This window comes from Synchiropus splendidus, chromosome 10 (assembly GCF_027744825.2).
Source record: "Synchiropus splendidus isolate RoL2022-P1 chromosome 10, RoL_Sspl_1.0, whole genome shotgun sequence".
NCBI lineage: Eukaryota > Metazoa > Chordata > Actinopteri > Syngnathiformes > Callionymidae > Synchiropus > Synchiropus splendidus.
The window spans coordinates 1,675,362-1,688,091 of NC_071343.1; the positions used below are offsets into that span (position 1 = coordinate 1,675,362).

Consider the following 12,730-nt stretch of genomic DNA (forward strand, 5'->3'; position numbering starts at 1 on the left):
CGCGATGTCGAGATTCTGATTCTCAATCTTTGGCTGATAATAAGTTCATTTGGCGCCTTGTCGACTCCGATTTGGAGGGAAATCTTTGAAGTTTTCTTCAACTGTTTCAAATGTATATCAGTGTGAAGATTGTGAAGCCAGAATTGCATTTTCTCTTTTCTCTCCCTTTTAACATCTGAAAGAATAAAAAAAACACGAGCTGCAGTGTTATTTATCAGACAAACTGTTGACTCATCATGTTATTGGACGGATTGAAACGCAAACATTTGCTTCAACATCCATCTGTCAGTCTGTGCGAGTCTTTTTGTCTCACAGCCCAAAGATTTTCAAAGTTTTGTCTTCTCTTGGTGCCATTGCCTTCAAGTTGTGTTTCCTCTTAACACCTCTGAAGTCCTGGACCTGGTTTTAGTCTCCGTCTCGTCCCCATCTTTTCTCGTGAAGACCTTCACTCATCTTCCAGAGGTTTCACTCTCATCCGGCCTCATTCTGCAGCCTCAACCCTCAAAGAACCGTTGGTCTCTGCCTAAACCTAAAAATCCAGGTCCCTCTGTGACTCTGGCTTTGATCCCTCAAACTTGTGAGAAGATCTGTTTCTGTCTCCAAAATAAACCCCGTCCTCTTGACTGCTTGTGGTTGCGTCTCTTTCTCGTCTTTGTCTAACATTAATTGTGGCATCTCCAACTGAGTTATGAGCCGTCTGTCGAACACATCTTTGTGGTGCCTTTTCCAATTAAGTGTTTTGATCTATAAATAGTTCTCATGGTGCGAGCTGAAATACAAAGCAGAGACTGGCAGAAGGTGCCAAAGCTTCCAACACAAACGCACAGTATCAGTTCCACGAGGATGTCAGTGGAACAGTGCAGCGCGACTTTGCCAAAGCTTCACTAAAGCCAAAGAATGATGTTACACAACAGACAGAGTTTAGTTACGAGCCATGTGTTCGGCTCCGTCGGCACTAAATTACCCAGTTGACTAAGAGAAGCCTACAAAATGACCCTGGAGATCTTGAACAATGATCATGGCCTCAAGTCAAAAGTCTCTGTCTTTACTTGTAACATGCTTGGTTTCATTTGGAGGATGAAAATTCTATCCAGTGGTGATATCGTGGTGGTGATCTGTTTTCTTTCCCTCAGGCTCAATCATGAAATACTATGTCGAGTAACAGCCCTCATCCTCCTGACAGTCTTTGGTCTCGCCGCCGTGAGGTCTTTGGCCTGTGTTATGTACGAAAAACAACAAACTCCAAAACCAACATGGCGACTGTGGAGTCAGTGTTGAGCATGTAGCTCTGACACAGAAGCGGAAACGGAGGCAGCGTTGTAGGAGGCGCTGGTCGGTGAGGACGGTAAATATATGGCCACTGGAGGCTGGAGAGTTTCCACCATTGTTACGTCTTCATGTCTCATCACAGCTATGTTTCAGGTGGTAACAGTAACACCGCCCCCTTGGTTTTCTGTGGTGCTGCGCATCCGTAACCTTTGTGAAAATGAACAGAAATACGGAGGAAATGAAGGCAGAGCATGGACGGAAGACTGTCTGGAACCAGATTGTTCGTACCGTTGAGCATAAGTGGGCCTTCAGCCCTGTTTTGCCATTTTTGTCTCCTGAAGTCCAGATTTATCTCCGCCGTGTGCCTTTCTCTGGACCCCTGACTCCTATGTTGAATAGTCCCTGGTCTGATTCTGTTAAGCAAGCGTCAAACTCAAGGCCTGGGGGCTAAACCTGGTCCGCCAAGTCATTCCATGTGGCCCAGAAGAGCTGTAAACACAAGCTTCCAAAACGTCCAAGTGAATCCATCCTGCGGCTCAGGAAAGGCAAGTCTCATCCTGCAGATGGCTGTTTTTCTGTAGTACGTTTCACCCATTCACACGTGCCTCCAAGATGGTTCAGTAGGCTGTGATCACCTCATTCAGTGGGCCAGTAGGTTAGGGTTACGGGGCAGGACAGGGGTGTCGGACCGAATCCCAAAATGGTCGTGTGGCTGCAGATTCTCGTGACATCCAACCAAGCAGCTCCAGATAGACTGTTCCTCGGATGAGACACCTCACTGGGGATTGAGTCTGACACCCCTGGGTCATGGACTGGGTTTGTCCATAACCCTGTTTCTGCCCGTATATATTATAAAAACAATGGACTGAAAAATCAAGATGGGGTGCAGAGTTGGACGCCTCAGCAGCTACGATTGGGTCTGCTTCTTGTCCTGGTAAAAAAAAACCCTGTCTTGCCTGGGTTGAAACGGTCCTGGTCTCTTGTCTGTGAAGGTCCTGGTCTTACCTCGGCCTCGGCCATCGAAACTGTTATCATTTGAAGTAAGAAAAATGATGTCACGCTTGTGTCCGAAGCCGCTGCTGCCTGCGGGGCCGTAGAATGTGACCCCCGGAGACGCTCGGTGGCCAAGTCCGATGATTCATAATAAGGCTTTTAAAATACATCACCACAGAGAAGATGAGTTTGTCAGTGGATTTCTGCAGGGCCCTCTTACTGCCGGGAGAGATTGAGACTCCCACACAACATCTGGAAGTGCGGCTCCCAGATGTTTTCCTCTGCTTAATCTTAATAAATGATCTCACATTAGAGCTTCCATTCCAATTAGACGGCGCCTGATTATTCTGCATGTTTGCATGAATATACACAGAGCTGAGTGGGGAAAACATCTTGATGTGTTAAAGTTTCAATTGAGCCATTTTGGTTAACCGAGCCTCAGTCTGGATTACAGTCAGGAAATGAAAGTCTGAAGCTATGAAACTTGTTTGGGCTTTATAAGACTCCCAGACCAACAGGTTTCTCCATGTGAATCGCTCATGTACGGAGGTGGATGAAGTTCCACTTTTATCTGTTTGGTCGTGGCTGGAGCAGCATTCCAGCAGCGGAACATCAGCAGGCTGGGTTTGTTGAAACTCCCTGCTCCTCTGAGAACACTCTATGAAAAGCAGATGCTGCTCCAGGACCGAAGACAATGCTCCCAATTGAAGAACTTGCACCAGGACACAGGGTGCCAGAGATTAGCCACACAAATCCTTCTGAGGACTGACAAATGCTCGGCATCTGCGTTAATGAACGTGCGATCAACACATTCATGCCTACTCAGCCACACATTTGTTTCACCTCTGAGTCTTTTAAACGATACGTTTTTACTGTCGAGAGACTCGGCCCATGGTCAAGAACTCACAACTGAGTCGCGCTCAGACTCCAGGTCCAAAATAAACTTGACATTTCTCAGCGTGGTCTCACTTGGTCAAGAAAAGTTGAAGTAGACTGTCAGAAACTGAACAGGTCAGTTTCTGACAGACTTTCAAAAGGAAGCACTTGTTAACAAACAAGTATATTATTGAATAAACTTGGAAGTCCAAAACCGAATCTGAGATGGACCTGACAAACTAGGTTATTCAAAGTATACTTGGTGAACCAGAACCTGAAATAATGTCGGTCATTTAGTTGAGTTCTGAAATCGACTGGATAAACCCTTCCAGACGTCCTATGTTTTAGAGATGTTTGTAATGCTAGAAGTCCACATTAAATGTAAAAAACACCAGAAACAGGGAGTCTCTAAAATTCGTGAATGACTTGGCTCACTCTAATCCCAGAGAAAGTAACCAGTGGACGTCTCAAGATCAATGTAAACTTGATGAAAAATGAGGGAGGGAGGGTCTGTACGTGACTTGGTGCACTGGAGGCCGAAGAGGCTTGTTAAACCAGACTTTCTCAGGTGTCAGATCCACCTCACAGCTCCTGATCCGAGCAGGTCCCGCCCCTTCCATTCCCCGGGCTCTGTGGCCAGGAAGCCAGGTCCAGTCTGCTGACCTGACAGATCCTCCTTTACGTGCTCCTTCACCTCTCGACCCGCTCGGCGCACTGCACACACTCGGATGCTTGTGATTTATTCATGATCGGAGACACCGACTGCAACATTCAAAACAACTGTTGTCAAAACAAGTGGGAGCTACTCCACTGCCTCGCCCTCTGTCTGTCAGAGAGAGAAGAGCTGTCTGTCACGTCAGCGGCTCCTCAGAGGTCCGGCCCTTTCTGTTCTTTAAGTCGACTCACTCCAGCGACTTGCTCTTCTGCGATGGCTGAGCCAGCAGTTTTCTTAACAATATGCTGACGCACCACGACTTGTACTGTATTGACATTACTTTTTAAATTAGCGCGGTAATCATCCTTCTCTCCCTCTGCCTTCCTGGTATTCTAAGGTGATCCCAGATCAGATATCTCTCCTGGAGCCTCCTCCCAGTGGACACACCACTCAGGTGCAGTTCTACGTTTGCAGCTTCTCTCAGCAAGGAAGAGCCCAGACCTACAGCAGAAGGACTCGGTACCGCTGCTGGTCTGGTCTGGTCTGGTTTTGTGGTCGTGAATGAACGTAAAACAATGCCTTTGGCTCAGCTCCTTTCCAGACTGCAGGTGCTGCCTCCCCTGACTCCTCACCTCCTCTGCTTTGGGACCGACCTGAAGATCAGGGCCCTTGCTGGGTGAGGGCTTCTGGGCCTGAAAACATGTGGTGTTGCTTTAAATCCCTTCTGTACTTTACAGCTGCTAATTATCAGGTGGTGTCAATTTGCCAACTCATCAGATTCCTTCACGTCGATGACAAACATAATGACAGTAATAGTCGCACCTGCACCACTTTCCCATCAGCGCCTCCTTCTTCATTCTTCCCAAAAACTGTTCCCATGTTGCTCAGGAAATGCGAAACCCCAGTGATCTAAGACTGGTCCGTCTCAACCACAGTGAACTGGACGAGTCGTGTTGCTATAGTGGAAACCAGTGTGTCTACCAGCCAACCAGCGCAGGTTTAATATCGCACCAGGAAATCAGATTAAGAGGATCGATTGTCCTCGTGGTTCCTCCCGACTCCATTTCCTCCTGCCAGGTCTTAAAGGCCTAAAAGCTGCGCAGCGACCCAGAGTCCTCTCAGTACTTCCATTGTCTGAAGAAAATGGATCGAAAAGGATTTCATGTTGAAAAGTATTCAGGAGAACTCAAAAGGCTGCTTTTCAGTTTTAGACGTGGAATTGGGATTCGGTCTGAAACATCTGCACTTCTGTTTGTGGTGAAATCTTAAAAACGTCTGGCCACCATTCCCCCAGAGAGAAACACGTTTGATCTTTGTTTGAAGTCAGTTGAAGGTCTGGAGTCTTTAGATGCAATATTCTGAACACCTTCAAAAATCAAGTGTGACATCCAGACTTCCATGTTACGCTAGCGTCACCACATGCATGTTGAAGCCCACCTCCCACTGTCCCAGCCCAGACAGCCACAGTCGCTACCTTCTCAGCTGAAGTCCACTGTCAGTACTCAAAGCCAGGAGCTGCTAGTAACCTCACATCAGGGGCCACAGCCTGCTGAGAGAGTCCAACCCCTCTCAAGCAGGTGGAGTTGAGTCAGACTATACCGTGGCTTTGGAACCTCCAGCCGCAGGGACGACATTACATGTCTATAGAGTCAGCCCAAGAGGCGGGATGACGAAGGCCTTAGTCCTCGACTGGCTCCCAAACTTGGTAGTGCTGGACCTTTATCACCAGTCATGTTGTTGTTGAGCCACACTGAGCCAAAGAATCTGGGAGGTGGTCATCGTGGCTGTCGCATCAGGTACCTGAGAGTCATTGTAAGGAATATGTCCTGCAGTGACCTCACACTTCCATTGAAGTGTTGTTAGAGGAAGAATCCAGCTCCCGGTTTCCCGGTGTCTCTGCTGTGCATTTCTCAATTCCAGGAGCTCATTCCACCTGTATTACAGAGAATATTACAGAGAATATGACGAGTTGTGAAAGGTCAAACTGAGTTTCTTGGTAATTTGACTTGCTTCTGTGGGGAGGAAAAGTGGATTCCTTAAATACGATCTCCTTATTACAAGTGTGCGACTGTGTTTCCAGACCGACTCATCCATCTCGCCGGATGAACCCTCATTACGTCTGAACCAAACCAATTCTCTGTCTCTTAATAATCTGCGGAGGACTCGGAGTTTCTTCCTCCGGTTTCCCATGGTGACGACAAGATGTCTTTCATCCCAATTATCTTGGCTGACTGGCGACACGTCACTGCCGACGGCGTCCCGAACACCTCCCAGCCCGGGCGTCGCGGGGGCTCCCAGCGGGCTTCAGCTGTCGGCCTGATCAGTTTACTCCTTTGATTATTCCTTATTAGCCGTTTAATATTTGTCATGGGAAACACACCAGTGGTTTGATGTGAGGTCAAACTGATTAAACCTGCCTCACAGCCAGATCCAAACTTTGTCAGGCCCAAATGCTGAGGCTGTGACAGAGTGAACAGCCCTGCAGTCTGTTTGATTTAGGAAGTGATTCCATTTAAACGCCACCAGCTTCAGGCTCTAGCTCCACACTGACTCAAGTTGTTAACTTTTATTTCACAGTCAGCGCCTTTTAAGTTCCAACTGTAGTGTGATGTATGAAACTATTAATGTATATTTCAAGTTTAATGGTGAGCACAGAACTTGAAAGTCTATTTGTGCGTCCTCCGAACTGTAGTATGGATATCGATGGTTTTGTGTACAACACTATTAGGTCCAGGCGCTGAAGTCTCGGCAGAATGGTCTGCCCTTCACCTGTGGGCTGGTGGGAGTCAGCTCCTCTATGTCCTAAGATGGTTGGAGAGGATTCCACAGGGGAGGGGTCTTGTCTGTGAGTGAGAAATGATCTGTGGCTCTAGACCAGACCTGGGCAAAGAGCGGCCCGATGCCTGTATTTTGTATCGTGGCCCGTTTGACTAAAACTATAACTAATATGTCCCAATTTTTCTGCCTGTTTTGTTCTTTCTCTTTTAGTCACCACCACCGCTTCAGCAGTAAATATAGCAAGTTGTTGTTTTAAGACTAAAATGTTCCTCTTTTCATTGGCTATTTTTGGTGTTTTTCTTGTTCCTCAAAACACATTGAAGGAATACTGAAAATATATTTTGAAATAAATAGACTTTCTATCTTGAACATCTAGTCCATAGTTGATTTATATTCAAATTAAGTGCATACAAAATGAAATATTTCAATAGGTTTCATGGCATGTTTACACTTCTTAATATCCTTACTTACATTTCATCTTCTTAGGTTCATTTTGTCCTTATATACAGTATATATTTTGGATATTTTTCCATCATGTTTTGTCATCGCTGTCTTTCTTTTGTGGTGGCCCCTCACAACCGTTACAGTTTCTAATGTGGTCCTTTAGGAAATTGTATTGCCCACCTCAGCCCTCGACAATAATCCAGAGGACCAGCAAGAACCTGCCCCACGTCTCTCCAGCAATGATGGAGAGATAAACGGCGTCACTCAGCATAACACTGGGGGGTGGCAGTGGGTTTCAGTTTTTGGTGTGTCGACAGGCTTGTACTCAGATATTTTGTAGGGCAGGTGCTAAAGCTAGAAAAAAATATCACTTATGGTGAACTCAAAGAAAACAAAGTTTGGGGGGAGTAAAAAAAGTAGGAAAACAAGGGCTCATGCTTGAGCACCACTTATTTGCATGTGCCTGATTGTCCTTTATGTCTTTTATGTCTGTATGTTTTGTGCTGGATGAGGCAACACTTGTCAGCCAAAGGGTTAAGGATTCCTCCTGCATTTTTCTGTGCTCGTGTGAGAACCTGTAGCGCAGATGACAGCCACTGTGTTTCAGCTTGTGCATGTACACACCCCTATAAAGAGGAGTAACATCTCCCACCTCCTGTCTTGGCTCTGTTTTACCTCAGGGAACGTGCCAGCTGCACTCAGCTCCAGCTTCAGCTGAGTGTTCTCCAGGGAGAGATGTTTGCCGGCAGCACCATGGGGGAGCAGGTAAGACCTGCAGAACGGCAGTGAGAGTCAACATTGATATGTTTTTAGTTGACAGCATAGATGAGCCGCGCTCCTACGTCGACATAAAAACACTTTCATGAGTAGTTCCAAACATCCACTCAGATCGACGCTGGTGTCAAGCACGTCTGCCTCTGAGCGTCTTTTCAAGAGAGACATTATTCTTTGAGAGGTCGACTGAATTTGATTCATAGTAAATGGTGTTGTGGTGAGGACAGATCTGCTGACACGTCGGAGAGTTCAACTCTGACGCCGAACCAACTCCATCTAGTCAGAGAAGGAAACAAGCTTCGGGTGCTTGTTGTCAATACACTGCATTGTTCCCACTGTAAACAAGACCATGCTGAGCTGAGAAGGAACGGCGTGCCAAACCCAACCATTCCAGAACCTTGACTCAACATCTGTTTCTGCTGTTTGTCTGAATCTGCACTTTTCTTTCGGCTGTAAAGAGAAGACATTTCTCTCTTCAGAAAGTGTCTGGTGTTTAACGGGTGTGTGAAGCATGTTTGATGTCCACATCACTTCAGTGCCAGAGAACCGCCCATCATCCTTAAACCTCTTGTCTGCCCGGGTTCGTCAGCCCTTGACTTCTAGAGTTGTTTAAACTTTGGAACAACACTTCTGCTTCAGCTCAAAAACAGCAGGAGTTTCCAGATGACTCAGGTCGAGTTCAGACTTGGAAGTGGGCGGAGAAATTGAATTTGCAAGGAAGTAACTAAACCATTTATTAGTCTCTGAACAGGGACTTTTTTCATGGTTGTTTCGACACCTAAATAACAGGCTCCAGCATTGACACACCTTCCTGATGCACTTTCTCTTCAGACCTCACTTGTCAGGACCTTCCTCGGCTCATTCAGCTCGCTCCAGCCAACGAGAGGTTTTCAAACGTCACTATGTTCTCCCAACTAATTCAGAGACCCACTTCTGGAGGGTATATTCACTCGCATCAGATCATGCGGGAAATTCTGGTCAGGGTTCTTCCCTGCAGATTGTTGTGGGCTTAAGTTAGCATCAGGCTTCTCTGTTTTTCTTGATTCTCATTCTTCACTAGTCACCAGGCTTTTCAACAGTGGAGAGTTTCTTCCTGAAGCACAAACTTTCTTTCACTTTCACATCTTTCACTTCACTATCATCCGTTTCCACAACAATTCTTGACATTTCTGGTGTTCAGTTGCTGGCCTGTTGCTTCAATACCAATCTCTGTAGGTCTTCATATCCACACACTATATTTGATGATGGCGCGCATTGACTATTTCTGAATTTGACTATTCACAGCCATGAAAGAAAAACGACATGGCGGCCATATCTGGCCCCCGATTCTTCAGATTGACTCACAAGGTCAACACCTTCCACTACTCTCCAGCAGGGACTGATAAAAAACATACAATGATATTATATCTTTTATGAGACCATGGCGGAGAAACAGGGGTCGCCAAAGGGCCACATTTGGCCCCTGAGCCACGCATCTACTAGAAATAAACAGCCCACTACCTGTGTCAAAGTTGAAGACAGAGCCTTGACATCGTCCAGTAGCAAGCTAGCGAGCTGCACAGCGAATCACTCGGTCGGTTTTATAACATCCAAATGTGCAACCACGTCATCTTCCCTCAGGCCCTACTGCAAGCACCAAAGAAACACAGCTTTCAGATTCGTTTGTTTCTTGTCTGTCGTCAGACTATACCTGTAAAATCCTGCTGAGAAAAATATTAGGCAATATGCTCTATTATGTCTGGAGGTGAAGGGAGGCGAGGGATGTTTTGTTGCCATGGTGATGCAAGTTGGAAGGTTTCTTTCTGATCCACTGCAACACCAAATATCTCCTCTGTCATTCCAGCCTGGAGGACAGGGGAACACAACAGAGACGGACCTTTACCTTTCTCTCTGAACGCTTGTGGCGACAAATGTAATTTTAATCACCCGCATAAATGCAGTTCTGACTTTAAACGAGCGCTTTTTCGAACTCCCTTTGGACGGATGTAGCGAGGGCTTGGCGACAGCTGGAGCTTCTGCCGTTGGCTCCGACTGTCTCCGCTGACACATGAACGCACCGCAGCAGATGTGCAGCTCTTTCCTCTCACAAATCATTTGCTGCTGTGGATTAGAGTGTGTTAAGCCCCAACTTTGGTACAACACATGAGGAGATGAAACCTCTTTTGAATGAGTGGATGAAAGGTTACGGGTAACCGGTTTGGTTTTCAACATGGTGGCTTTTGTTTTGTGGAACCTCGAGAGAAAAATGCCACCTAATTAAACAAATGAAGTTTCTCTTACACTCCAGTTCCAAATCACTGAGTAAGTAATTGAATTATTGAAAGCTTCTTCACTGTCGCAAACAAATTGTGCCGACGGTGGGAGTCGCAGAACTGTTGCTGCCGCTTGATGAAATGAAACGATGGGTAGATTACATTTGGGAGGACGTTTGTGTGGAATGACTGTGAGAAGAATTGAGCCGTAAAGCCGTTCACTTTATGGAAGCTCGACTGAGTCATGAATATTGAATCAATCGTCTGCAGCACTTTCTGCCACGGCAGCTAATCAAACTAACGTCTGCCTCCATCCAGAGTCCAAAGGTCCCTGCATCTATTACCTGAGCTCTCACTGATGTCCACGTAAAGCTTGCTCAAAGGCTTGGCTAATTCTCCCTCAATCACTACCTTTTGATTTCAGCGCACCTCTTCTGTGAGTCTTTCCTGAAATTCTACAGCTTCACTTTCTCACTTTGTTTTCCCCTCTGGCCAAGTTGTCTTCTTCAGTGAACTTATGACAATATTTCAGTGTATTTGCAGCTGCCGAGTCACTCACCATCTTCTGCATTTTTGTCCATTTTGCTGTCACTGTGATGATGCGTAGAGCAGTGTCGGCTCACGTGCTTCCCTGACGTTTCAAGTACCGCCACAGACCTGTGGTGGCAAAGCTGTTTTCCTGGAGGAGACATAGACGCAAAGATTTTTATCACTCTTATTAGGAATGAGAGTTTGAGAATAATTGTTGAAATGAGGAAGCGGCTGGGCACGAACAAACTGAGCGGAACTCAAAGAAGGGCAGCACTACACACTGATGGCGAAAATGACAGACCAACTCAAATACAGTAGCAGCTTGGCACTTACAGTTACATGTACGTACTAGCAAGGGAGCGTCTCTGAATGCCCAGTCTTAACCTGATAAAAATGGAGACGGCAACAAGGATTGGTTGGTTTCTCTGAGCTTGGGATGTTAGGAGAACCTCTCATGGTCTCAGGGACAACTCCAACTCCAAAGAAGCTTTGACCGGCTGTTCAAATGGTGTTTTCGAATCATCTGCATTTCAAATTCCATGCATGGCATCCATAAAGCCATAAAGCTTTGGACCACTCAGAGGAAGCATCACTTCCAGGTCAATGAGCCGCTCAGTTCTATATGTCCTGTCAGCTAATCACGTGGATTAGACGACAGTGGTGGTGAGATTGCTGAGGAAACGAGCACTTTGTGATGAAGTGCAGCTGCTTCCAGAGTTGAGCTGATGGGTTCTGGTTTTATGTTCATCTTTAGGTGTGCATGTGTCGTGTAGCTGCTCTGTGTTAAGGGTGGTGAGCAGTTGTCATCTTGAACCGAGACCATAATCAGATCGGAGCCTGCTTCGTATTTACAGCCAGAATAAAGTTGCTGTCTGGCTGTACAGATTAAAGGCGGCGTGGCATGATCTGGGTGGCACAGCACGTGCTAACTCATTGTGATGGGTATGTGGCGTGCATGATCTGATGGGGGGCTGGGTTGGTGGCGAGGGGGCGCAGGGCGTTGTGCCTGGAGACTGATACCATCTGTTTGGGCCTCGGCAATGCTCATCAAAACGTGGTCCCTGGGGTTCATGCTCACTCTTTTGTCTTTCTTTTTGCTGCCTCTTTGTCCTATTAGTGATGGGGTGGGGGCCAAGGGAAGGGGGAGGGGTGATGGGCCCCCACACTGATGTAGACAGTGTCCATGAAATGACCCAGTGGAAGCTTCCTGGGCATGTTTTACGCTCGCATGAGCATACAGCTGGGGCAGGGTGGGAGCTCAGGCGGCGGAAGGGAAGCAGCAAGCATGCTACTGTTTTGTTTAGTCCCTCACCCATGTGCCTGCGAAGGAGACAGCTTCTTTTGGATCGAGGATCTCAGATAACGGCATGTAAGTACTCTTCATTTGCTACTTCATCATCGTCCGTGGGAGTTGCGCTTCTGTGTTTCAAGGCAGAAGCAGCTAATGAGCATCACTTGAGAACAAACTTGGTGTGACGACGTGACCCGCGTGGAGTCCACCCACGCTGGCCCTTGCAGCAGGTCCAGGACTACCTCTCTGTTTGTTGTATGTTGTTGTTTTTGTTCCGTGTAAATAAAGCTTAATGTGGCAGCTGGCGTCAAGAAGACAGCCGCGGGCGTCAACTGCCCTTATTTAAGGCCAATGAATATTCATCTCTGCGGAATAATTACTGCAGCACAGAGAGCTGTTGGTTATTGATAAGAAGACGTGTGAGCAGAGCGATCCAGTGCACAATAGTCAAACTGAAGAAGTGCTTCACTTAAAGCCCAATTTGTTTCACTTTCTGTTCACATTTTATCATTAAGTATGCATGCCTCATTCAGTATGTTTTACATGACGTTAATTAGGGGTTGTTCAGCAGACGCTTTCATTCACTGACTTGCTGAAGCACGGTGGCCATCGTGGGGGCAGGAAGTGTTTTTCTTGATCCAGGTGACGTCTCAATCTGGGTTTGAAGTCTCTGTCACATGGAAGTGCGGGGTGCTTGTTCCACCAGCTTGGGGTCAAGACACCAAACAGCCAAGAGTTTCTAGAGCGCGACGATCCTCTCAGTGAGGGGACAGCATGCAGATTGGTTGATGCTGAGCAGAGAGGCCAGCCTGGGGCGTGAGGATCAACCATATCTTGAATGTTCCGCTGTCCTGCTCCTTTGGCTGC

The 12,730-nt window shown here is 46.8% G+C and overlaps 1 protein-coding gene and 1 long non-coding RNA gene across 2 annotated transcripts in view; one reads left to right on the forward strand and one right to left on the reverse strand.

Annotated features, from left to right (window-relative positions):
• Positions 1-9,310: 9,310 nt before the first annotated feature.
• Positions 9,311-12,540, reverse strand: LOC128765584 (uncharacterized). Its single transcript, XR_008415900.1, has 5 exons — positions 12,453-12,540; positions 10,601-10,720; positions 9,716-9,889; positions 9,480-9,633; positions 9,311-9,415 (listed from the first exon to the last, which is right to left on the reverse strand). It is a non-coding gene; the product is annotated as an uncharacterized LOC128765584 (long non-coding RNA).
• mid1 (midline 1) overlaps positions 11,845-12,730 on the forward strand; it is a 36,641-nt gene continuing 35,755 nt past the window's right edge. The window contains exon 1 of the mRNA XM_053876341.1: positions 11,845-11,941. The gene's annotated coding sequence lies outside the window, so the exon portion shown is untranslated. The remainder of the gene's footprint in view (positions 11,942-12,730) is intronic.